At 36.4% G+C, this 26,884-nt stretch overlaps 1 protein-coding gene across 1 annotated transcript in view; it reads right to left on the reverse strand.

Annotated features, from left to right (window-relative positions):
- The window catches only part of LOC110095807 (putative ribonuclease H protein At1g65750), a 51,750-nt gene extending 27,117 nt beyond the window's left edge, over positions 1 to 24,633 (reverse strand). The window contains exons 1-2 of the mRNA XM_028692439.1: positions 24,473 to 24,633; positions 24,186 to 24,392 (exon numbers count right to left, since the gene is read on the reverse strand). The gene's annotated coding sequence lies outside the window, so the exon portion shown is untranslated. The remainder of the gene's footprint in view (positions 1 to 24,185; positions 24,393 to 24,472) is intronic.
- Positions 24,634 to 26,884: the final 2,251 nt, after the last annotated feature.

Consider the following 26,884-nt stretch of genomic DNA (forward strand, 5'->3'; position numbering starts at 1 on the left):
GGAGAGAAATAAAAAATAAAAATTATTTTTTTTGAGGAGAAGAAGGTCGAGGGAAAAAGAAGAAGTGGATTTTTGGCGACGTCGGGCTTTTTCGTCCGTCGAAGGACAGTTCAGCGAATTGCTTGTACGCAAGGTAAGGCACATCCGCCTTTCTCATTTTCAGAACGGTGAAGTTTTGAACGATTTTTCTGTCGGATTTCGTTTTTGTTAGAAATTTCGTCGTATTTTCCGATTGGTTCAGTTTTACTGCGTAACTTTGTGTATGTTTCGGAGTGCCGAGTGCGCACATTTTGATTATTTTCTGGAAGAATTTTGACCGGATAGTTTTTGATTCTGGCGTGTTTTCTTCTGACTGTAATTTCTGATGATGTCTAAAATTGTCTGGGCAGTAGAATGAAAAGTCTTATAATGTTGTTGTGAACATTCTGTGATAATTTGGTAATTTTTGATTTTAGAAAATTTTGTGTAAATTCTGTATACTGCCAGTTATGCGTCCGGATTTTCTTACAATTTCTGAATTCGTATGCTGAGCCATAGGGGAAGGTGCTATAAGCACAAGGGAGCTATAATGGGTAAAGTTCTGAGAAGTTTTTGTGAAGTTCTGAATTCTTGTATACTGTTTGTTCTGGTGCTATGAGCACAATTGGGAGTATAAAGAGAAGTTCTGGTGTGTATGCATAAGGGAGCTATAAGGGGAAGTTCTGATATTGTATGCACAAGGGAGATATAAGGGGAAGTTCTGAAATCTGAAGGAAAGATCTATTTCTGAAAATTTGTTCTGATTTGATATGAATTTATGATTTCCGTACGATTTGTCTGTGCTGATATACTCTGATCTGATATGATTTATACTAATTTTCTGATTTCTGTACGTTTTGTCAGCTCTGATGTGAAGTATTTTTGTTCTATTCTGATTTGATCTGATTGTATGATTTCTGTTCTGATTTTGCTCGGTACGTTCTGTTGATCTGATTTCTGTTCTGTTCTGTCCGAGTTCTGTTGTTCTGATTTCTGTACGGATTGGTCTGATGTGTTTGTGTGGATTCTGAGGATTTTGATTGGAGGTGTGATGTCTTGCTGACTGCTTGTAGCTATCCTTTTTTTGCGTGGTTTTAGGTTCTGGGAAGGGAAGGAAGTCTTGAGTAGGAAGTTCAGAGTCTGATCTGTTATAGGTATTTTGCACTTTTGATTTTTGTACAGCCATGCTTTTTCTGTTGTTTTCTTTCTGTCTAAAAGCATGAGCTGTGTTTGTATATGATCTTTTTGAGGAAGAAAAGATAGATGATCGGTCCGCTTATTTTGATGTTTATAGTAAGCTCTGTGTGTCTGTTTCTGTGTGTAAATGTTGGAAGAAAGTTCTGTGAACAAATCTAAAGCCAGATCCTGGAATCAGTTCAGTCAGTTGAAATCTGGATACGACCCGATGCGAGCGGGATCCGTCCGGTCGGTTGGGTCGTGACACATTTACATCTTTTGACCTTTCTCTTTCTATTCGCCCTTCTCTCTTCTCTCCTCCCTTCTTTCTACTCTCTCTTTTGCTTCTCTATCTGCTCCTCACTCTTCTCTATCTCACTCTCCACTCTCCTCTCATGTCTCTCTCCTTGCTCCAATCTCTCCCTAATCTCTCTCACTCTCCCTCTTTTCCACTCTTGCCATCTATCTTATTCCGTGTCCAAACAAAAGCTACTGACTTCTGAGTCAGTCTCGTCAGAGGCGTAGCAATCTGAGAAAATCCTTTCACAAACTTCCTGTAATATCCAGCCATGCCTAAGAAACTACGTACCTCAAATACTGTAGTAGGCCTTGGCCAACCCGCAACAGCCTGAATCTTCTGGGGATCAACAGAAATACCTTCACCGCTAACCACATGCCTCAGAAATGAAATGCTCTTCAGCCAGAATTCACACTTAGAGAACTTAGCATACAACTGATGCCGTCTCAGAGTCTCCAACACCATGCTCAAATGTCTGGCATGATCATCCTCAGAAGCAGAATACACCAGAATATCGATGATGAAGATGATCACAAACTAATCCAGATACTCCCTGAACACTCTGTTCATCAGATCCATAAAAATAGCAGGTGCATTGGTTACCCCAAAAGGCATAACCAAGAACTCGTAGTGTCCGTACCGAGTACTGAAAGCTGTCTTCAACACATCAGCTTCCTTCACTTTTACCTAATAATATCCAGATCTCAAATCAATCTTCGAAAACATAGAAGAACCAGAAAGCTGGTCGAACAAGTCATCAATCCGTGGTAAGGGATACTTGTTCTTGATCGTGACTTTATTCAAATATCTGTAGTCAACACACATACGGAGTGTTCCGTCATTCTTTTTCACAAACAAAACAGGTGCTCCCCAAGGAGAAACACTAGGACGAACGAATCCTCTATCCACCAACTCCTGAAGCTGAACTTTCAACTCAGAAAGTTCTTTCGGTGCCATCCTGTACGGAGCTTTTGATATCGGAGCTGTACCCGAAAAAATATCAATAGAGAACTCCACATCTCTATCCGGAGGTAAACCAACCAACTCCTCAGGAAATACATCTACAAACTCTCGTACCACTGGGATATTAGAAACGGAACCCACATCCAGGTTCATATCCCGTACCGAAGCCAAAAAGACCGGACACTCTGCAATCCAGGTTGACCACACCTAAAGCACTGACCAGGCATCCTGTAGCACTGGTCAAAATGTCGTCTTTCATAACTCTGGCACACAAGTGCCCCACTAACAGATCCAGAGCTGGTCGTACTGGTCGTTGCTGTACCAGAATATCCAGATTTTCCACTCCTCCTGGTGTCTCGAGAACCAGAAACAAATCTCCTCTTACCAGAAGAACTACTGCTCGAATCACCCCCAAACCTGTTCCTACTCGCAGTCCACCGCTGCTGAGTAGCCATCAGATCGTTCTCTATCAGACGAGCTCTCTCCACAAGCTTAGAAAAATCAGAAATATGGAATGGTACCAGGGGCTGACTCAGACTGTCTCGTAGTCCCCTAAGAAATCGATAGCACTTCTCAGCAGAAGTACTCACTAGCTGCGGAGCATATCGGGCTAAGGCAATAAACTCTGCCTCGTACTACATCACCGTCCTGCTCCCTTCAACAAGCCTCAGAAAACTCTCCTGCATCTACTGCTGTGCAGAAGGGGGAACAAACCAAGATCGGAATACCTCAGAAAATTCTTCCCAAGAAATCAGAGAGTTCAATCTGTCCTGAAACTTTGCTTCCTGCTAGCCTACCCACCAGTGCTCTACTTTCCCATCTAACAGAAAAACTGCCAAAGGTACTTTCCTGTCTAACGGACACTGCATGCCGTCAAAAGTCTTCTCTAACCTCCTCAGCCATTCCTCAGCTGCTCTGGGCTCAACAGCGCCCTCAAACCTTGGAGGTTTCAATCTCAGAAACATCTGCAGATGTCTATCAATATCCTCAGATCGGACAGTAGAAGCTCTACTCTGAGTCTCGCTCATTATCTGAGCAACTAACGTAGCAAACTGGGAAAGTTTATCTGCACCAACCACTGGGGCTGTACTACCCACTAGTGCTGCCTGACTGGCACTCTGACCGTCTGTCATATCGGGGTCTGGCAGATCCACACAGAAAATCCATAAAATCCAGAAACAATCACAAAAATAATACAATAAAAATCCGGATAAACCAAAACTACCCCAGATAGACTCAGATCACTTCCTATAGCTCTGTCTTACAATCCAAATTCCAAAATTATTGCTCTGATACCACTAAAGCTTGTCACGACCCAAGCCGACCGGGACGGATCCCGCTCGCATCGGGTCGTGATCCAGATTTCAAACTGACTGAACTGATTCCAGGATCTGGCTTTGGAATTTGTTTCAGAACTTTCTTCCAACATTTACACACAGAAACAGACACACAGAGCTTACTATAAACATCAAAATATAGCGGAACCGATCATCTATCTTTTTCTTCCTCAAAAAGAATCATATACAAATACAACTCATGGCTTTTAGACAGAAAGAAAACAGAACAGAAAAGTCATGGCTGTACAAAAATCAAAAGTGCAAAATACCTATAACAGATCAGACTCTGAACTTCTACTCTAAGACTTCCTTCCCTTTCCCAGAACCTAAAAACCACGCAAAAAACAAGGATGAGCTACAACAGCTCAGCAAGACATCACACCTCCAATCAAAATCCTCAGAATCCACAACAAACACATCAGACCAAATCCGTACAGAAATCAAAACAACAGAATCGGACAGAACAGAACAGAAATCAGATCAACAGAATCGTACCGAGCAAATCAGAACAGAAATCCTACAGATCAGATCAAATCAGAATAGAACAAAAATACTTCACATCAGAGCTGACAAAACGTACAGAAATTAGATTAAATCATATCAGATCAGAACAGACAGAATCGTACGGAAATCATAAATTCATATCAAATCAGAACAAATATTTCAGAACAGATCTTCCTTCCAGATTTCAGAACTTCCCCTTATATCTCCCTTGTGCATACAATATCAGAACTTCCCCTTATAGCTCCCTTATGCATACAGCACCAGAACTTTCTCTTATAGCTCCCAATTGTGCTCATAGCACCAGAACAGAACAGATATACAGAATTTCAGAACTTCACAAAACTTCTCAGAACTTACCCTTATAGCTCCCTTGTGCTTATAGCACCTTCCCCTTATGGCTCCCAATAGTATACGAATTCAGAAATTGTAAGAAAATCCGGCGGCACAACGGCAGTATACAGAATTTACACAAAATTTCTTAAAATCAAAAATTACCAAATTATCACAGAATGTTCACAACAACATTATAAGACTTTCATTCTACTGCCCAGACAATTTTAGACATCATCAGAAATTACAGTCAGAAGAAAACACCGCCGAATCAAAACTATCCGGTCAAAATTCACCAGAAAATAATCAAAATGTGCGCACTCGGCACCTCCGAAACATACCAAAAGTTACGCAGTAAAAACTGAACCAATCGGAAAATACGGACGAAATTTCCTAACAAAAACGAAACCCGGACAGAAAAATCGTTCAAACTTCACCGTTCTGAAAATTGAGAAAGGCGGAATGTGCCTTACCTTGCGTACAACAATTTCCTGAACTGTCTCGACGGACGAAAACGGCCCGACGTCGCCCAAAAATCCACTTTTCTTCTTTTTCCCTCGACCTTCTCTCCCCTCAAAAAAATATTTTTATAATTTTTTATTTTCTCTCTCTTCAAAATGAGCTGATTTCAGCTAAATATCCTTCTGATCGGCCCGGCCGATCGCACGATCGTCCTGGACGATCTGAACAAAATTACATCGTCCTGGGACGATTTCTCATAACGATAATTAATTTTATTGGACGATAAAAACCCCTATTCTCTGACTTTTGCATTGCTCTGATCGTCCCGGGACGATCCCCTATTGGCCCGGACGATCCTGGGAGGAAAACTTTCCTGTAACTTCTGTACAGATTCTGGAACAAAAATTCAACTGATCGTCCCGGGAAGATAGGAACAAAACAGCTGTTACAAAATGTGTGTGTGTGTGAGAGAAAGAGAGAGAGAGAGAGAGAGCTAGAGAGATAGATGAAATATGATAGATGGAGAAAGGTAGAAAGATTGAGAGTGTGAGTGTGAGAGGGGGAGAGAGAAATAGAGTGAGAGAGAGGAAAAGAGGAGAAAGAGAGAGGGAGAGAGAGGGAGAGAGAAAGAGAGGGAGAGAGAAAGAGAGAGAAAGAGAGAGAGAGAGAGAGAGAGAGAACGAGAGAGAGAGGGAGAGAGAGAGAGAGACAGCGAGAGAGAGATAGAGATAGAGAGAGAGAGATAAAAGTCGAAGAGAGATGGAAGATAGACGAAAAGATAGAGGGAGAGGGAGAGGGTGAGAGAGAGAGAGAGAGAATGAGAAAGAGATAGAGAGAGGGCTAAGAGAGATGGAAGACATAGGGAAAGATAGAGGGAGAGGGAGAGGGTGAGAGAGAGAGAGAGAGAGATAGAGAGAGAGAGAGAGATATGGAAGAGAGAGGGAAAGATAAAGAGAGAGAGAGAGAGAGAGAGAGAGAGGGAGTGGGAGAGAGCGAGAGTGATACAAAGCGGGAAACAGAGAGAGAGAGAGAGTGAGAAAGAGAGAGGGAGAGCGAAAGTGTATTTTTGTGTGTGTGGGACAAATATAGAAAGAGAGGGAGAGGGAGAGAGAGAGAGAGAGAGAGAGAGAGAGAGGGAGGGAGAGGGAATATTATAGATGGAAAAAGGTAGAAAAACTGAGAGAGTGAGTGAGAGAGAGAGTGAGGGAGAGAGAGAGAGAGAGAGAGGGAGAGAGAGGGAGAGAGGAAAAATAGAGGGAGAAAGGAGAGAGAGGGGGAGAGAGAGAGAAAGAGAGAGAGAGAGAGAGAGAGAGAGAGAGAGAGGAAGAGAGAAAGGGGGTAAGAGAGAAAGGGACGGGACAGAGAGAAAGGGAGAGAACAGAGAGAAAGTAGGGGGAGAGAGAGAGAGAGAGTGACTGGAGGGAATAAAATAGATGAAAAAAGGTAGAAAGAGTGAGAGAGTGAGTGAGAGAGAGATAGAGGGAGAGAGAGATAAATTGAGTGGGAAGAGGGAGGGAGAGAGAGGGAGGGGGAGAGAGAAAGGGAGAGAGAGGGAGAGAGAGATGAAGGAGAGAGAGGGAGAGATGAAAGAGAGAGGGAGAGAGAGAGTGAGAGAAGGAGAGAAAGAGAGAGCAAAAGTTGGAGGGAGATAGAGAGGGAGGAAGAGAGACAAATAGAGAGAGAGAGCGAGAGAAAGATAGCGAGAGGGAGTGGGAGAGAGCGAGAGTGATAAAGAGCGAGAAAGAGAGAGAGAGAGAGAGAGAGAGAGAGAGAGAGAGAGAGAGAGTGTGTGTGTGTGAGAGAGAGAGGGAGAGAGAAATGGGAGAGGGAGGGAGAGATGGAAAGAGGGAGAGAGGGGGAGTGAGAGAGAGAGAGAGAGAGAGAGAGAGAGAGGGAGAGAGAGAGAGGGAGGGAGAGAGAGAGAGAGAGAGAGAGAGAGAGAGAGATGGAAGAGAGATAAAGATGGAAGAGAGAGAGATGGAAGAGATATGGAAAGAGGGTGGGAATAGAGAGAGAGAGGAGAGATAAAAGGAAGAGAGAGGGAATGGGAGACGGAGAGAGAAAGAATGAGTGAGTGAGATAGAGTGAGTGAGAGATAGGTAGAGAGAAGGAGAGAGAGAGAGGGGGGAAGGGAGATGAGAGAGAGGGGGAGAGAGAGAGAGAGAGAGAGAGAGAGAGATAGAGAATAGAGATATATATAGAGAGAGAGAGAGAGAAAGGTTGAGAGATAGAGAGGGAGAGCGAGAGGTAGAGAGAGAAAGAGACTCTCTCTCTCTCTCTGGAGTAAAGGCCACTTATGTTGTCAAATCACCAACAGATGTCAAATTATGGCCCATCCTAGATAATGGTATTAAGTCAACACCAGTGCTCATTTGCACATCAAAATTTTTGACTTATTGAGAACTCTCATGATTAACCCATTTAAGCTTAAGTGGCTTTCATCACCAATGTTTTTTTTTTTTTTTGTAGTAGATGAGGAGACCCAAATATTAGCCAAAGCACTTATATTAGTAATTATGTCAATAACTGTATGTCTTGTTGTGAGTTAGAGACTAATGATCACTCACCATGCCCCCTTAAAGAGGGGCTACATGATAGAGATATCAAACATTTTTCCTCAAGACTTAGCCACCAAGGCACCCATAGTGTAGGGGCTACAGCAAAGAGCTTCCAAGATCTCTAGATTCTAGATAAAGAAAATCTTAACTTGAAGACTTACACAAAATACAATACCGAGCAAAACAAACAAATGAAAACCCACCTTTACATTATTATTTGAAAACACCTCGTCGCTCACAAAATCACCCTAAAGATATAGAATTTTAGCGAGGGTGAAAAAAGAATGGCCTCAATTAACGACAACATTTATTAAAGTAAGGGCGTGAAGGGTTTATCCTAAACTTAAGGATGGCAATATTTTCTATAAATAAAAGAAATTTTTTTAATAATATTTTCATACTTTACATAGATATACTGAGGTTTAACCCAAATTTGTGAGGGGGAAGCCAGCATTAAGCCAACCATTGTTCCAAGACTTCCATAAGCTCCTCCCTTATGAAAGAAATCAAAATCAAGTTGATAAAGCAAAAAAGCATGCAAAACGCATTTGTCATTTAAGTGATAGTGTAAGTAGTTCATTCAAAGTCATGATATAAAACTACAAGCATGAGGAAACTAAGCTCTTGTATATATGGTTAGGAATATATATATATATATATATATATATATATATATATGCACAAATGAAGAATCAAATCCATTTGAGGATACCTAATTTATAGTATATAAGATCATAAACATGTCCCCTTTTTGAGAGACTATCAATATGATCCATTAGGATCATAGAAATGATCTCGTGCTTAGTTTTATATGAAAAAGAAGATCAATAAAAGCTTGTCACATTTATGCCACTTGGCAACTCTTAGGTGCATTACATCAAGAGGTGAGATTGATCAACAACACAAAAAATCTCAACACTATAAATTTACATTAACATGATTTAAAAATTACAAATCTACCCTAATCTTTCTAAAAATGTTTGGGTCTATTTAAAATATTAAAAAACCCTACATTTTTCAAAAATTGCTCCAAAACTAGATGTAATGAAAATGATGCAGTTACAAACGAATCAAGTCATAATGGTATACAATTTAGTCTGAAGATCATGATCATTTGATCAAATATTTCATTTAATCTTATTCAGAAAGCATGTGGGTTTTATGTGATGAAATTTTCTCCTCTTGGCTTTGTATATAGGACCCTTATGTATAAAGTAAGATGATTGAAATTCATTATAAATCACTTGCCTAAGAATTCTCTCTTCCCTTTCTTGACCAACCAAAGATCTCTTCCGCCCCATGGGATAATCTCCCCCTCCCCTTCCTCCTCCCCCTAAAGATTAAAAATATTTTTTCTCATTTCTTCCCCATAGGGTTTCACCCATTTTACCAAGTAATGCCCATAATGACACAAAAACAAATAATTTTATTGGTCGCTTCATCAATCGGTATCAGAACATGTCTTCAATTTTAAGATTAATGCTTCCAATATCAAGACCATCAACATCTATTAAAAATAAATAATTGTTTGTAAAATTACCTCCAACAAAAGAATCCTAATTCCTCCACTATAACGTAATTGTTAGTTCCCCAGCAATCATTACAATCATCCAAACACGTCACCCAAGATATGGTTAAGCATGAAAAAAATCGACATGATATGCTTCCAAAAGTAGAATAAATCATGATTACTTATTTTTCAGAATGTCCTTCTACATCTTATAACCAATCAAATTATGAAAACCCAATAATATTAACTCATATTTGTATCATCATCTTTGGTTCCAAATTAAATCCAAAAAAATCGTCACCAATGCCCATCAAATCTTAGCATATTTACTTACAAACATATTTGATACAATTCATACCCCATTTTATTTGACCTAACCTCCTTCCATAACTTATCAACAATTAAAATAAAAGTCCATCAATATTTACTCATATTTGTGATACCATCCTTAGACCTAAATCAAATCCACAAAAAAAAAAAACCCTTCAAATTCCACAACATTTATCTTTCAAATATTGGCAAAAACCCCTCCACTGCATATACCATTCCTTCTTCCTAAATACACACCAAAAGGAGTCAAAGAAGATCAACCTCCTCTTTTGCTACTAGCTTACCCCCTTAATTAAGAAATTCCCAAAGTTCCAGTCACACTTCAAAAACATTCTCTCTTCTACACATTCAACCAAAAAGTAATGCCAAGTTTAGTCAAATAAAGGAAATCAAGAGCTTTGCAAGCAGACCAAGTTTTATATTAAAATGAAAAGAAATCAAGGGACTATTTAGGGAGACTAGTTATATTTAAAGTCAATTGTGAAAATTCTATATGAAAAGCTGTTGTTTGAGGTTATCATAAAATTTCTTTAAAATATTGATGATATAAATATTGAATTTTCGATTGAAAAATCACGAACAAAACTACACTGCCAGAACATAGGATGATGAGCTCAATTGTAAAAGGTTGTTCTAGTTAGCAAAATATAAACACAGTAAAAAAATTGTTAGTACGAAGCAAAGTTGATAAAAGGTTATCTCAAGCATAACTCTAGTTTCATGACCTCTCATCGAATAACAATAGGATAACTTGTTTCGAGTACATGCTATAGCTCAAGGTCTAAGAATTTCAATTATTGAATTCATGATGTGTATGATTTATGAGTACAAAACTTTAAAAATCTAGCATGTTTAATCAATTTCACGCCTTTCATTATAGATGTCATTTCTTTCACATACTTTGCCACATATGTTTTACACTTTATTTTAGCTAAATTTTGATTGAATTTGACTGGAATTTGACTATATGATTCATCAAATTTCACTTATGGCCTTCTAGTATGAATAGAAATTTAGTACTGCTATAATTGATGATTAAATGAATTTAGTGCATGTGTTAATAATTACCGTATTATTTTTAGTACTATTTATATAAGGAAAAATAGTTGAGTTCATAACAAACAAGTTACATCGTTGCTAGCTATCAATTTTTCAATCATAGCCTTATATTATAGAGCACCAGATTATACATATTTTTGACAAGGATTATCAGGACCCACATACATTATTAGATTTGTTTAGCAAAAATGAAGCATACTTTGATAAGTTTCCTATATCCTACTCACATTAAATCATGTTTGTCAAGTATAGGTTGAAAGGCCATGCTCTATACTTTGGAAAAAAGCTTGAGTCCCATTATAAGATATTTTATTGATATAAATTGAAATATATATTTGAAAGAGATTTTTTCTTCCGACTATAAGATCAAATTATAGGATTACATTGACAATCCCATACAAAGTAATCTTTTTTTTTAATGAATATTATGATTATTTTGTCACCTTACAACATAGATAAAAATATTATAGTAGACATGAAGATTTTTGAATTATTATAGATAAATCAAATATCAAGACTAGATCCATATAATCATCAAATTCATCATGAAGCTTATTACTAGGATTATGAGAATGAGAGATTTCTTAGAAATCTTGTAAATAAGATTCTCACGCAATATTCTAATTCCTCTAAGTCATAAAGGCTTTTGTATATGCCTTAACTCATGATAGTAACTCTTGAGATTGATCAACATTAACATACATAAGCTTATACCTAAAGCAATTGACAACATTAAAGATCAACATCAAATTTTTCATATTTTTAAAGGATTTAGGTCATGATTATTCGACAAGGTTTGCGGTTGATGTCGACTACCTAACGCAACCATCCACTTTTCTCATCCAAGACTTAAAACTTGGCAATGTCTGTGTTAGAGAGAGTCGCCTTAGATGGTTTAGTCACATAAAATAGCAGCCTTCCATTGACCCTGCTAGAAAAGTAGAGTTATTAAATATGGCTTATGTTAAGAAAGGTAGAGGTAGACCTAAAAAGACTTGGTTAGAAAATATTAGAAATGATCTTCTTTATTAGGTTTAAACACGAATTTGACTTTTAACAGGACAAAATGGAAAAAAGAAGATTCATGTAGCTGACCAAGTAGTGGAACAAAGGCGTGATGTTGTTGTTGTATCCAATTTTTCATATTGAAAGCTTAAATCCAAAGGATTTTATGATATTAGAGCATGTGTAAGAACTTGCTCCAAATTATAAAGATTTTTTTTTTTATTAGACCGAATAGTTAGAGCCCCATCCCAAGCTTGATCCTAAATTTAACTCACAACAGCTCATACTGTTGATGTTGTTATTTCTCCTTTTGTCAATAAATCATGTTTACATGAAGATTTTATTTTATCTACTTGTCATGGTTTTGCATTTTCATCACATGTATTTGAACTCTTATATAAACTTTCTAAAGTTGAGAACATATTATTTGCAATAATGAAATTCTCAACTTTGATACTATTATTTATGTTGGTTAGTCATTTGAGCATTTGAGTTTCCATTATACTTTTATCTCATTAGCCTTGTTTGGAAAGCATGAAGAAATTTTGAGCATGTGATGGATCCATTCTTTTTGCTTTATGTAATAAGGCTCTCATGTGATGGTTTTGCATTTCCATCTAAGCTATTAAAGTTTAACATAAGGCCATTGCATAAGAATTCTCCTCTCTCCTTACCTGGAAAAACAATGACCCCTTCAACCTCTTGGGATATTCCCTCTCTCACTATTCCTTAGGATTGTTTTTAATTTCCTTCCCTCTCTCTCCCTTAAGGTTATATATCATTTCCCTAAGTTATGCTTCAAATTGATGCACAATAAATCACTATGTTACTCTTACCATCAAAGCCATAAAAATTCATAGGATATATAAAAACACTCTACAATACTTACAAACTCTCTAAATACATAACAAGATTTCAAAAGAAAAGCACTTAATTTATCATTTATAAAATCATTTTAATGCCTGAAAGTTCTTTAAAAGAAGTATAAAAGCTATAAAGATGTGTAAAAATGGTGAAAACTTTTAGAACGAGTTTTTGGTGCCTTTAGTAGATCTTTGATCTGTTTAATTACCTAGAAAACCCAAATAATACACTTAACTTGATGCAGAATTCCTATGTTGTCAGGTCAATTTGCTATATTATTGACTTGTTCTTTATTTTTATTCATTTTAAGCAAATCTGTAGGGATTTATTCTCTCCGCTATTTATTCTCTAATTGATGATAAAGAAAACATATTGCTTTGGATTGAATACTATTATGTTGTCACCAAATTGTTTCTTCAATGGATATTGTGCAAGGATTTCAATAATATAATTTTTATTTAGGAGATCAATATTTACCAACTGATCTAGCCAACTACCTTGATTTGATTGATTGTCCTTTGATAGATAAAAATATATATGGTCTAATGAAAAGCAGGATGATACAGTTTCTTTTTGGAGAGTTCCACATTACTTCCTTTTGGGAATATCATTTCCCAAATGTTGGCCAAAGAGCTCTTGATAGAGTTTTTTTTTATCATTGCCCAATGATTTTCATTCAGATATAGATAGAAGCCCCAAAAATTAGAGCTTTCAATATTTTATTTAAGAATAGTTGGTTTACTAATGAAGTTTTTCAGAAATAAATTGCCAACTATTGGAATGGCTTTTCAAAGGAAAGAGATAAGAATAAAAAGAAAGATCACTAAGTTAACACTTATGACAGGAAGGATTAAAATATAAACAAGAAAGTAATTAAATTACATCTTCCAATTTTTTGTTTAAGAATGGTTGGTTTGCTAAATAAAATTTTTAGTAAATAATTACCAATTATTGGATTGGCTTTTCGATGAAAGGAGATGGAAGTCTAAATGATGGTTGCAATGTTGACAATAATGATGATGGTTGACCTCTAAATTAGGTAATATTTTTAGTGATAAAAATTAATGGCTCATGGAGAAGCACCATATGGCAAGATCAATCACACCACCACAAACATTAAGCCTACTACTAGCATTCTATTTCTATCTTGATGATAGTTTTTGCATCCTAAAGCCTTCCCAAACTTCTTCTACGTCTTGATACTTCAATATTGTTTCTAGATTCTAGTTTTTGCATCCTTCCATCAACTTGCAACCACCATCATGTGTACAAGCATACATATTTTTTATGCAAGCATGCATATATATAGTCAACAAATAACTATTTAGCCAATCCAATAGTTTTTCAGCTTCCAAATTATTTCTCATCTTAAAGGAGTTCCTAGCTAGCCCAAAGAAAGTCTAAAAATAAGCCGAACTAGTTGCAATGCCATTGCTTGAGCTAAAATTGATAACCCTCAAAGAATACATACAATGCAACCAATAATATTAGACTTTCTTTTTTATCTGGTTAACTTAGATTAAAAAAGAGAAGGGAACATGTTTCATGTTCATGGTTATCACATTTAGTCCCACAAAATTTGCTAATGAACATTGTGATTTAGACAAAAGGTTGCAACAACCAACCATGACAATAGGATTGTAAATTTGACATAAGATCAAAGATTCAATGAAAATCATATCATTTCTTTACCATGGTTAAAGCTTGAGTTGTAACTACAAGACAACTAATGAGCTTGACCCACTTGAATTAAATTTTATGAGTCAAGACTGAATCAAATTGAGCTATAAAGTTTGAATCACAATGCATAAGCATGCATATATATGCATAGATATGTATGTTTATTGTATTCATGCATTTATACATCTATAGATATATTCATGTATGTTTATAGATGCAAGGATATATACCTACCAAAATCAAAACAACATTTGAATCCAAACAAATTTAACTAACCAAGCCTTACTCGGCTCCATATGTGATCATATATACCATGCCTAAGCTTAACTTCGTTCAAGATCGAACAAATTGACATTGGGTCAATTTGAAGCCATGGTCAGATCAAATTGAGATCAAATAAGTAACAGCCATGTGTGATAATGATGACTTACTCTTTTTTTTCTCCTTTAGTTAAGCTTTGTAGATATGATTAAGAATAAATTTCAATGAAGCATTCAAGATGTATATAAATGCTTTTTATGTGAGATGAGTGGTTAGAATAACAAAAACGTCAATGTTAAGTGTGATGATGATTAAATATGTTGAATGTCCATAATCACTCTTTGAGTACAATAATAAACCTTTTTCATCCACCAAAATCACTACTTTCATAATAATCATGAGATACCACAAAATTGTAAAACTGTACAAGAACGTGCAATTCAATCATAAGATTAAAGATAAGACATTTAGAGGCCATAAAATATATTTGTTATGGATGGAAAAATGGTAACAATGTAGCTATTGAAGACAAAATTAAACCTAAATAACATATAAGACACAAATGTAATGATCATGAAAGTTAAAACCGAACTTTTATGATCTACAACAAGCCCAGCACTTCAAAGTTCTAAATATCAAAGGTCATCTTATACTTAATGTACCATATACATGTACATGGACAACTTTGATCATTTTTACCTTACAGACAAATAAATATGAGAAATTAGTGTTGACAAGCTCAAAAGTTCGTTGCAACAAGTTTTTGGTGTCAAATTACAATAACGGGAACACATAGGAGTGTTATATTCTTTCAAGGTCTACATCTTAATTTAACTTTCTTATATCAATCTTATTATGCAATGCTTAAATCAATAAGTAATGTAACATTGTGCTTTTATAAACGTAAAGGATATAATATCACATTTTTTATTTTCCCAAGGAAAGGACCGGCCGTCTCATAAAAAGAAGATAAATAAGCATGTCAAGATAATGTCTAATCCACTAAGAAGCAATTTACATGAAGCCAACCTACCCATGAAATTAGTTTTTATATCAAGATAAGGCAGCCAGATAGGACTCCCAACTAGAAGCAATAAAGCCCCCTTCCCATAACTCCTATGGACAATGGCTAAATGTTGGCTAGAATAGAATCAGTGGACCAAGAGAGATGAATCCAATGTGAACTCACTCACACCTTATCTTTCAACAACAGGTTTGGAGCATCATGTGAAATTATAGTTTTCATTATCACTCCAAAATTATAAGGCAACACTAGTAACTTTCCCTTAATAGATTTGATACCTTGGTCACAATGGGCCTCATTGTCTACTCCATTGTAAAAGATCATCCAATGCATTCAACAACAAGTAAGAAGCAAATTGAAAGGCATTCCATTTTTTGAGGATGATAATTTGTACCATTGATCAAAAAGAAAAATAAGGCGGGGCTTGGGTGCACCTTAATTGCCACCAAAGGAGTTTATTTGTCTTGAATCACTTCTCCTTCACAAAGTTCCCTAAGGAGTAACACCATCTACAGGATAAAAGGTATTCATGGGCACCCATTACCAATCCATTAACTCAAGAACCACACCCACAATCCTAAACCGACCTTACAGTGATGGAAAGCTCCATCTCTATCCGGGTTAACCATGAGAAGGGAGAGGACTGCATATTACCTTTGGGCACTAAGGACATAAAAAAAATAATAATAAATAATTAAATAAAATGAATACCACCATCAAAGAGTTTTTCTCCCATAAATCATATATTAACCAAAGTTTGGATTGGTCAAGGAATATAAAAGTTGACTTCTATTCATTGTAAACCATCCAATTATCAGTCTCAAGATCATTTCTATCAATAGATTGGATTAATATAAATTTCAACAATTACATGCCAACATCCAACGGTTCTAATTAAGTGCCACCTTTGCATTCCCCTCATAAGAAATATCACGCACCTTAGGCATGCATACTCAAAAGCACTTAATATATAATCCCCCAAATTTTTTGGAGATTGAATAATTGAATACCTATAATGTACCAGCACTTCTTCTCAAAGAGGCATGCAGTGTCCGACGCTTATCCGACATGACACGCATCCGACACTCCTTGGATAAGTGTCGAACATGCTGAAAACATTTCTGATTAAAAAAATATTAAATAAACATTAGATACATGTATCTTAAATATTTTATCATTTTTTTTTAAATATAATTTGTGTATTTAAAATTTTTTACTTATTTAAAATATAAAAACTAAATTTCTTATTTCCTATCCGCAACAGCAAATCAATCACCCACACCTAAGAGCTCATTCATCAAATATTCTCATTTTCATTTCTTTGTAATGGGTTACAACTTTGTTTCACAACAATGCCTGATGGCATCTCAACATTGATGTCTGATGTAGTTACAACATCAACATTTCAAAACAATCTACATTTTAAAGTCTGACGTCGTCTTAACATTAATACTTGATGATATCAATTTCTACACCCACAACTTGAAATCTCATCTATGTCCAACTCCTTCTCAACATTGACGATCAACGCCCTCTCAACATCAATGATAAACGCCCTCTTAACATTGATGCCCGATACGATTGAATGTTATCTATAGTTGGAGAGAGAGAACGTCTGGTTTCTAGAGAGAGAAAAGTCCATCTTTCCTATTCGAATTGTGATTTCCCGCGGTTTTTCACAGTTGGTGGTGCAGCCGCCGGATGATCATCGGTGTTCTCTGATGATGTCATGGCTGCTTTGCGACCTCTAGTTTCTTTACGAACTGGTGGTAGAGGCGCTAATGGGGTGGTAATCAGAAAAGGGATGAGATCATCACCCTGTGGTTGAAGGCAAGGGAAAGAAAGCGAGTGTGGATGATGGAACGACTATGAGGAATGTGGATCTTATGATGCCAGGTACACATATTCTTGCTTCTACGAATTCAGGTGATGAATTCTTGAATGGTTCTAGATTTTCTGAAACTTCTGAGACGAATGAGGGTCGGTGTGGGGATTGTGCTCTGAAAATTATGAATGGTCAAGAACGGGATATTAATGTTGATCTTGTAAAGAATCCTGGAATGGAGTCGATAATTAGCGGAATTGTGATGGATGATCTTAATAAACAAGAAAATAGGGAAGAGGTTATTAAAGCCTGGAGGAAGCCGAAGCACATCAAGATCGATTTGAATAGGGAGCAAGTTGAATTATCGGAAGATGGGGTTGCTGTTAAGTTGAATTCGGAGATGGAAGAAAAAAATAAAAATGTTCTGAGACATTCTGTTGTGATTAAAGTTTTGGGCAATAATGTGTCGTTCCCAGTGTGTAGTATAGAACTGAGAAGATAGTGGAGCAAGTATGGGGGATTCCATTTAACGTCAATTGGCATGAACTAGATCCTCTGTTCATTCAGGAAGGAGGAGGCTGTGGAGGAAATTCTCAATGGCGGACCGTGGTATGTCGGTGGCTACATTGTCGGAATGGATAGGTGGACCTCTGCATTTGATCCTTATTCCTTCAAGGGGATATCCGCTCCCATTTGGATCAGATTCCCTTGTTTACTGTTATACTGCTGGGACGAAGATAACATAGCGAGAATAGCATCTCGTTTCGGTACGCCGATGTATATAGATGGGAATACATTTCGATGAGGGAAGCGGGAATTCATTCGTGTCTGTGTTAAAATTAATTTGGAGAAGAAGCTACCAAATGGAAATTGGGTAGAAGAATCAGCTGGCAGGTTTTTTCAACGGGTGGAGTATGAGAAGGTTGATCTATTTTATTATCATTGTGGTCGTGTGGAACATAATAAGGCTGAATGTCCTGCTGAGGTTGTTCAGGGGATTACAGATCATAATACTAGTAAACCTGCTACAAATGAAGCAAGGAAGATAATTCCTGAAGCCAATCCTGCTGTGATTAAGTCAGAATACGGCCCATGGATATATGTACAATTCAAGAATAAACGCTTTGTTAAGGAGAATGGTGGTGGTAGACGAATGAATGAACATCAAGGCACCTGGGGGGAGAATATGGGGAACAACTTTGTGCAGAAAGTAATCCCAGCTGAGAAGAAGAATTTAGATACTGAAGGTATTCCTGGTATGGTGTTTGATAAAGTGCCTGATCAGAAGAAGGCAGTGGATGGGCAGAAGAAAAGTGTGAAAGAAAAGATGCAACTAATTGCTGTCAATAACAGATTTGCTGTTCTTCTTGATGATACTGGAGAAGAACCCGTGAATAACACTGAGGATGTTGATAAGCTGAAAGAATCGGTTACTCACCGCATTGAGGAGACCGATGGGGATGGAGATACTAGAATGAACTTGAATGACCCAGATTTAATGAATGTTGGTATGGGTGTTCACAGTGGGGGCAATAAGATTAAACTTGCCAAAGAGTTAAGATCCTTGGGACCTCTTGAAACAGGACACAAGAAGAAGAGAAGGGATGGAAGGGTGAGTTCCATGTATGGGGAGGAATCCCCAGCAAGGGTGTAATGTCTACTCTGTTATTTTGGAATTGCAGGGGGACTAGGAAGAGGGAGGCCACCTTGTATTTGAAGGAGATGTTTAGAGAATATGATGTTTGTTTTATTGGTCTCTTGGAGACTAAGATGACTAATATTGGTAGGAGGGAGGTTGATTACCTCATTGGGAATGATTGGGAATTTTTCCATGTTCCAGCTGCTGGTCTTTCAGGAGGGGTGCTGGTGCTGTGGGATAAGAAGAGTGTGTCGTTTGTGGTTAAGGATACCTCTTCCCAAATGATTATTGAGGACCTCTTGGTTCCTAGCTTGGGTTCAGGGAAGATTGCCACGGTGTATGGGAGCCGGTGTTGCAAAGAAATGGATGATCTTTGAAGACAGCTTTAAGAGGGTATGAAGGATCCTAATCCTTCTATCATTGGTGGGGATTTCAACTGTATATTGAACAAGGAGGAGAAGAGAGGAGGTAAGAGGTTCTTATTTTCCAAAGGACCGGAGATATGAAACAGTTATGACAAACTCAGATTTTCATGATGTGAGAAGTATTGGACCAAGGTTCACTTGGTGCAATAACAAAGAAGAAGCCTCTCGGATTTGGGAAAGATTGGATATATGTTTGGTGAACTCGATTGCTCTTCAAAAAATTCCTTCAGCTCTTACTAGGCATCTAGCAAGAGTGGCATCGGATCATAGTCCAACTGTCTTTAAATTGGATGAGAGGACACATTTCAAGATGAAGAGTATTAAATTTGAGGATACTTGGAGATCCTATCCAGAGGCTAAAAGCATTGTGTATCATTCTTGGAAGAAGAATGATTTTGGTGATGAAAGTGCTATCCTTCAGAGAAAAACTAGTAGAACGCTGAAAGCATTATTCTTTTGGAGTAAAAATAAGTGTAAGGATTTGAAGACACTTAAGGAAGATCTGAAAAAGGAAATTCTTGAACTTCAAATCGAAGAAGTTGTGGGTGAAAATTGGACTAATGAGGATCTTCTTTTGCTTAGAAGCAAAGTTCAGGAGCTTAATGTGACTTTGAGGCGATTATCTACTTGGTGGAATCAAAGGGCAAAAGCTAGATGGCATGAAGAAGGAGACACTAATTCAAAACTGTTTCACAACTTTGCCACGGCTAGAAGGAATGAGAATAGGGTGGTTCAAATTAAAGATGTGCATAACAACATATCAGAGGAATATGATCAAATTGAGAAGGTTTTTATTCAATATTTTGAAGCTAAATGGAAATATAGAAACTGTGAGCTATCAGGTTGGCCGATGGCTGCGGAGAACCAGAAACTGAGCCAAGATGATATTGCTAATTTGAGCTCTGATTTCACAGTGGCCGAGCTGCAGGCCTCACTTTTGCAGCAAGGAAACAACAAATCTCCAGGTATGGATGGAGTCACTTCATTTTTTATAAATGCTATTGGGATATTGTTTGGAAAGCATTATGGGAAGCTATTAAGTGCTTCCTAAATTCTGGTCATATGAGTAGGAATTGGAAAGATACTCTAATTGTTTTGATTGCTAAAATCAAAGACCCTTTAACTCCATCCAACTACAGGCTGATTAGTTTATGCCAGACTAATTATAAAATTGCAGCCAATATTCTATTTAATAGATTGAAGAGATGTATTTCCAAAATGATCACTAAAGAGCAAATGGCTTTTGTGCCGGGAAGGTCTATCTCTGAGCATTGCTTGGTGGCTCAAGAGATCTTTGCAAGTTCAAAATATCCAAGAACAAGAAGGAATTGATGGCTCTGAAGCTAGATATGGAGCAGGCTTACGATAGCATGGGATGGCCTGCACTTGATCAAATTCTTAAATGGTATGGATTCCCTTGTATGTTTTCTAACCTTCTCATGGAATGTGTTATAGATGAGATCCATCATTATTAATGGGAAGAATTCTGAGTGGATTGATGCTCAAAGTGGCTTTCGTCAAGGATGTCCACTCTCTCCATATCTCTTCATCATGTGCTTCCAGTTGGTTTCTAATTCTCTTAAGCAAAAGGGATAGGATCTTGGTATTAGAGTCTCTCCTAGAGGCCCTAGGATTACACATCTTCTCTATGTAGATGATGTGCTAATCTTCTCTCATGTCTCTATATGTTTAGCTAAAGCCTTGAAGAAGATTGTTGAAGATTTTTGCAAATGGACGGGCCAAAGGATCAATGTTAGTAAATCTCATATTCTCTTTGGCAAGGTGTTGGGATATCCAATAAAGAAGAAGATTGCCAGATTGTTTGGTTACAAAATTGTAAAGGAGATGAGCTACCTAGGGATTAAGATGTCCCTTAATAGATTAAAGATGGCTGATTTTCAAGATGTGTTGAGTAATGTCATGGATAGGCTCAATGCATGGAGTAAGAAGTCATTATCTTTGGGAGGTAAGATTGCTGTCATTACTAGCTCTTTTTTGTCTATGCCAAACGTTTTAGTAACTCATTCGTTAGTTCCTAAAAAAGTGTTGTATGAGATGGAGAAACTTTGTAGAAGTTTCATATGGCATAAACCTGATGGAGATCGGAGTATTCATTATGTGGCTTGGGGAGAATTGTGCAAGCCGAGAAGTATGGGAGGGATGGGTCTTCATTCTCCAGTTATGAGGGTTAGTTCGTTGAGGTCTAAGTTGGCTTGGGATTTCTTTCAGAAACCATATACTCTTTGCCACAGAACTCAAGCACAAATATGGGGATGATATAATGAATGGTACGCACAAGAAAGTAACGTCAAATGCATGGAAAATTCTGCTTGATGGGGGAAGAAAGTTGAAGAACATAACCAGATGGGTACTTGGCAGTGGGGATAAGGTCAATGTGTTAAATGATATCTGGGTTTTGGACAAGTGCATTAACAGGTGGCCTACATTGGTGGATTGTGTTGCGTTGGAAGGGATGTATGTAAGCCAACTGCTATTGAATGAAGGCCAGTGGAATTATGCGTTACTTCAGGAAGTTTTCCATCCTGATTTCATTTTGTTGATCAACAATATTCAGATTGATCCTGGGTTGGAGGACCGGAGGGAGTTGCTGAGAATGTACTCAGGAAAATCAGTGTCTGCTCTATCTTTAGAGTATATTTTGAATTATAAATTCAATATGGATGATGAGGATTATTATAAATGGATTTTTAAGCTCAAACTCAACAAGAAGGTTGAGATTTTTTGGTGGAGGCTTGGGAAATATGCAATTCCCATGAATTTGTTTCTTCATTACTGTAGGAATACTGTGGATTATTCCTGTGCTAGAGGTTGTAATGTTGTTAAGAGTTATGAACACATTATGGTCCATTGCAAATTTATGATTGCAGTTATTAACCAGATGCTTGATTGGGGCATTTCCATTCCAGTTTTCCATTCTCTAGACAGCTGTTTGCAGGAGTTAAGAAGGCTGACTTCTCGGAATTCTGGCATTGTTAAAATTTACTGTACTATTGTCTATCTTTCTTGGAAGAATAGGAATGGTGTGAAACATGGCAAAGCTGCTTTGCCTTCTTCTGTGGTAGCTTCAAATGCTTTGTCTCTGGCCATTACTAAAGCTAGTCCACATCTTTCCATCTGGGGAACTAATCTCCTTAGGGAGTCTCATGAGTCTTGGTGCCCCCCTCCGAAAGACTGGATGAAGATCAATGTAGATGCATCATTGCTTAGATCTAACTGTGCTGGAATCGGTGGCATCTTCAGAGATCATAAGGGAAGGTTTATTCTTGCTTTTGGGAAGAATAAAGTCCATTGGGACATAACCAAACTTGAATTGGAGGTTGTATTCTCGGTGAGGGAATATATTAGGAGTTGGATGCTTGAGTACGAAGGGGTGATTATAGAGAGTGACAACCTCAATGTCATTACTTCCATCCAAGATTCTTTCAAAAAGAATAAGTGGATTATGAATAGCTGGCCTTCGGACGAGCTTCTCTTTTTCAATGACTTCTATAAAGTGGTTTTCCATCATGTTCATAGAAGATGTAATAAGGTAGCCAATGTATGTGCTACTATGGCTCTTAATAGTAGCTTCTTTTTTGATAGTTTCTCTTTTGATAACATTCCTCCCTTGTTATTGAATTCAATCAAGGAGGAATATGATTCTTTTTCTTCTTATCAATTGTAATTAGCCTCTTTTCTTTTACATAATGCAATTTGATGCACTTCTTTTAAAAAAAAAAAAAACATTGATTCCTGATATTTACTTCATAAAATCAATGCCCGACTCTCCACAATATTGTCATCTCCTCTCTCAATGACTAATAAACGGCATCAATGCCTGACTCTCGACATCCTAATGTTAATTATTTTAAGCACAAATTCTTATTAAATGACTTATTATTTCGAAAATATTTTTAAAATTATAATTATTCAATTTTTATATACTATTTTTAAAATATAGAAACTACAATACCATGTTCAACCCATGTCTATGTCTTATATTTTCTATAATTGATATATCTCATGTCCATGTCAAGTCATATTTTTGTCGCCGTGTTCATGTCTGTGCATCTTAGTTGAATACTTGCACAACTATCAAATATAGTATTGTGTGAGCATCATCAACATGCCCATATATCCAACAAATTTTTTTGCACATCCAAAAGTCTCATCTGCTCATGCTAAAAATAGGACCTCTGCTAGTATTTCACTCAAACATGAACATTAAATTAACGTTTCAACTTTCTTTAGTCTAAGGAAAGATATCCCACTCTGGATTTACCAAGAGGGGATTTATTTCAACCCATTCAAATGACATGAGAAAATAAGGATGTTGTTGAGGAAAAAAACAATCATAGTGAGCGTATCACATAATATACTAGCAAACACATAAGGATTTCATCAATGCATATTTAAAAAGAAGCTTATTTATCCAGTACCAATCATACACCATGAAAGGATTATTTCCATTATGTGATCCTATGACCTCTATGTATGCCGCAATAAAGGAAAATTAATCATAGCTTCAGGCCTACATTCTAAGCATGTCATATGCTATTGACTGCAAAATCACTGCTTCAGATTTACATTAAAAATTAACATTCTTATTCAAACTTTAAAAACTTTGAACGTGTGTTGGTTTGAAATAACAAAAAGGGTCACTGTTTATGGCATTATATAACTCGTAGAACATGAATAGTTTCAAAAGTAGAGTGAAAGTTGGATCAAGCCAACTGGCATGCAACCAAATAATAAAAGCAACTCCCAGAGTGTCCATGACCAGTTATAGATAGTTATAGAACTTCCAACCACGAAGAAGATCTTAGCGGAAATAGCAAATTATGTGAATTAAGTCAACCATGTCTTATATATAACGCAAGCAAGTGAAAAAGATTGCTTTCAGATGTGAATTCTCACAGACATAGGATGCAATAGGTGACTTCACGGTCCTTGTCAAGACTTTTTTTGGGTTTAGATCCTTCTTCTTACACTTGATGAAGGCCATGTTCTCAGCTCGGCATTTAAAGGCGATGTGCTTCGATGCTGCAATAAGAACTGATGAACTAGGTATTGGATTTCCCGATGGATTGATGTTGGTACTCAACATCTACGATTCTCCCTTATCTGCGCCATACAGAATCAGGGGTTATAGATGATCGAAGCATAAGACAGATCGAAACCTGCATCAGTGTTTTAGTTTATACCTGGCTTTGGAGATGGTTCCACTAGAAATAATTGGAGTGGAAAACAAATGGAGCAAATAGATAAACTCAGTTTTTTCTCCTCCGGCTAGGTAACAGCGAGAGGTTATGAGTTCGATCAATTGAAGCCGAGCAGTCTCGATCGGTAACGAGTTTCTACTAATTTTCGGCCAATCAAACTTTAGATAAATTATTTTGAAACTAATGTATTTTATACGTCAAAATTATAAATATGGCTTTTAGTATTCAAAATTAGTTAATTATGCAAAATATTTTATTTCTTATAAAAATTTTGGATAACTTCTAAGAAAGGTTCAAACATAATTTAATATGGTTCGAATATGATGGGAATAATATTTGAATATTATTCCCACATGAATTAGTAGGGTTCGAATATGGTTAGAATAGTATTTGGTCTAGATTGGAATTATATTACAGTATGATTGATTAAGTTCAATGATGGGTGGAATGAGATTTGAACCTTGTTCAATCCTTATTTTAATATGATTTGAATTGTATGATTTTGTCCTCACTATCTCTTTTAGAATTGACTTGTTTGAGTTATTTTATTATGTATGTAGTTGCCTTCTCTAATTATGTTTGTATAGAGGCAATATAATATATTCAGATCATATATAGAGTGTGGGTGTGAGGAGAAAATTGTTTGGCACTACAAGGTTAATGAGATCATTATCATGTAGAGAGATCTCCCTTTAGCAATTCTTCAAATGTACTTAACTATAATTGATGGAGGAAGGTAGCCTTTTTTGTTATATTAATGACTATCAAAGACTATGGATCTTTAATTTAAAAATTAGAGAGGTGTTTTAAATTATATGGTGGAATGATGAAGGGTTTAAAGGGGCATATTTGTAGGATGCTAAGACTAGTCTAGCTTGGATAACTTTTGGTTGATTTGGAGACCACTTTAGGGACTGACTTTTATGTTAGATGAATGATTGAAAATGATGGTGGAAGGTTAGATTAGGATATGAACTTGTGATCTAAAGTTAATGGTAGAGTTTGATGGAGTTTAATAGAACATTGAAGTGTAGAGAATATTACTAGGTCTAAGTGTTCGCTAGTTGGGTCAATGGCTATGTGGAAGTGTTTAGAATAGTTTTATGAAATTAGTTGTTAGATTATTAGTCTTAAAGGATACTTAAGAAGTAGAGAAAGTGTTGTGAAAAATTTAGAGCACGTGTTTAAGAGGAGTTATGAATAACATAACGAAATAAAAATAAAAACCAAATCTCACCAAACAAAGGCATACACATGAAGCCACAAAGAACCTAACAAATGAAGGAAACTTCTCCATAAATTCTTTTAGTTCATAAAATCAAAAATTATAATGCATATCATCCCATAATACTAAGCATTACAAGACTAGCTTTAGAGGGGAAAATGGAGGGAAAGAGAGGGTTGGTAGATGTTAAAAAGTTTTAACCACCCTTTTTTTTTAATATCTCATTCATTCCAAATCTTTTCATGGTTGACCAAGCTTTTAGATGAAAGATAAAATGAAATATGTAATAATCTGATTATATGTAATCTATACGTCAAAAGAATTAAAATTTGATTTCAAAATACCTCTAAAATCTTAGACCAGACAATCTTGTCCATATATCTTCCTCTCCCTACTCAATTGGGTCCTTCCTTTTTTCCTAAAATATCAAAGAAGCATAATACAGTGAGTTTCACTAGCTTAATAGATTTCTTTAAAACTTCCATCATACATATCAATACCCATTCTAATATTAAGAATAATTATTTAAGTATTTAATTAATTAATAAAATATAACTTAAATGTTAACAAAAAATAAACTCATAATAGTTGTCATAATGCAGTTGGTTTTAGAGTCACTACTTGTACTTTCAATAATAGACTTCATAGAGGTTAAAAAATAAACTCACCACCAGAACATTTCATGTACTTCTAATACTTTATTTCATCATAATATATATAGAAGATTCAGAGTTATCAGAATTAGTTGTACTAAATTCATGAAAATTTTAGAATATGTAATGTATGAATAACATGCAAATTTCTCGATGTATGCTTACAACTCCACTTTCACTTAAAATAGAACAAAATATAATAACCTCTCAAACATGCATTCAACAAGTGGGGCCATAATCCCTCCTACATCCACATGAAATAAATGGGGGATAGAATAAAATATACAAGACCTTTATTTCAATTTAGAGAGTACACTAATCACATTTTAGAGATCAAAACTTCTACAACATCATGCTATGAATTATGCAAACTAAATGTAACAGTAGCTTATTATGACTTTAACATATGAATATGATGATTCATTTCAATAATAATTTTTTAGGAATATCTAAAACAATATTTTGAGACTTTTAAAGAACTATTATGACAATTAGAAAGGCTTCATTTCCTCAACA

This window comes from Dendrobium catenatum, unplaced genomic scaffold (assembly GCF_001605985.2).
Source record: "Dendrobium catenatum unplaced genomic scaffold, ASM160598v2 original_scaffold_202637, whole genome shotgun sequence".
Classification (NCBI taxonomy): domain Eukaryota; kingdom Viridiplantae; phylum Streptophyta; class Magnoliopsida; order Asparagales; family Orchidaceae; genus Dendrobium; species Dendrobium catenatum.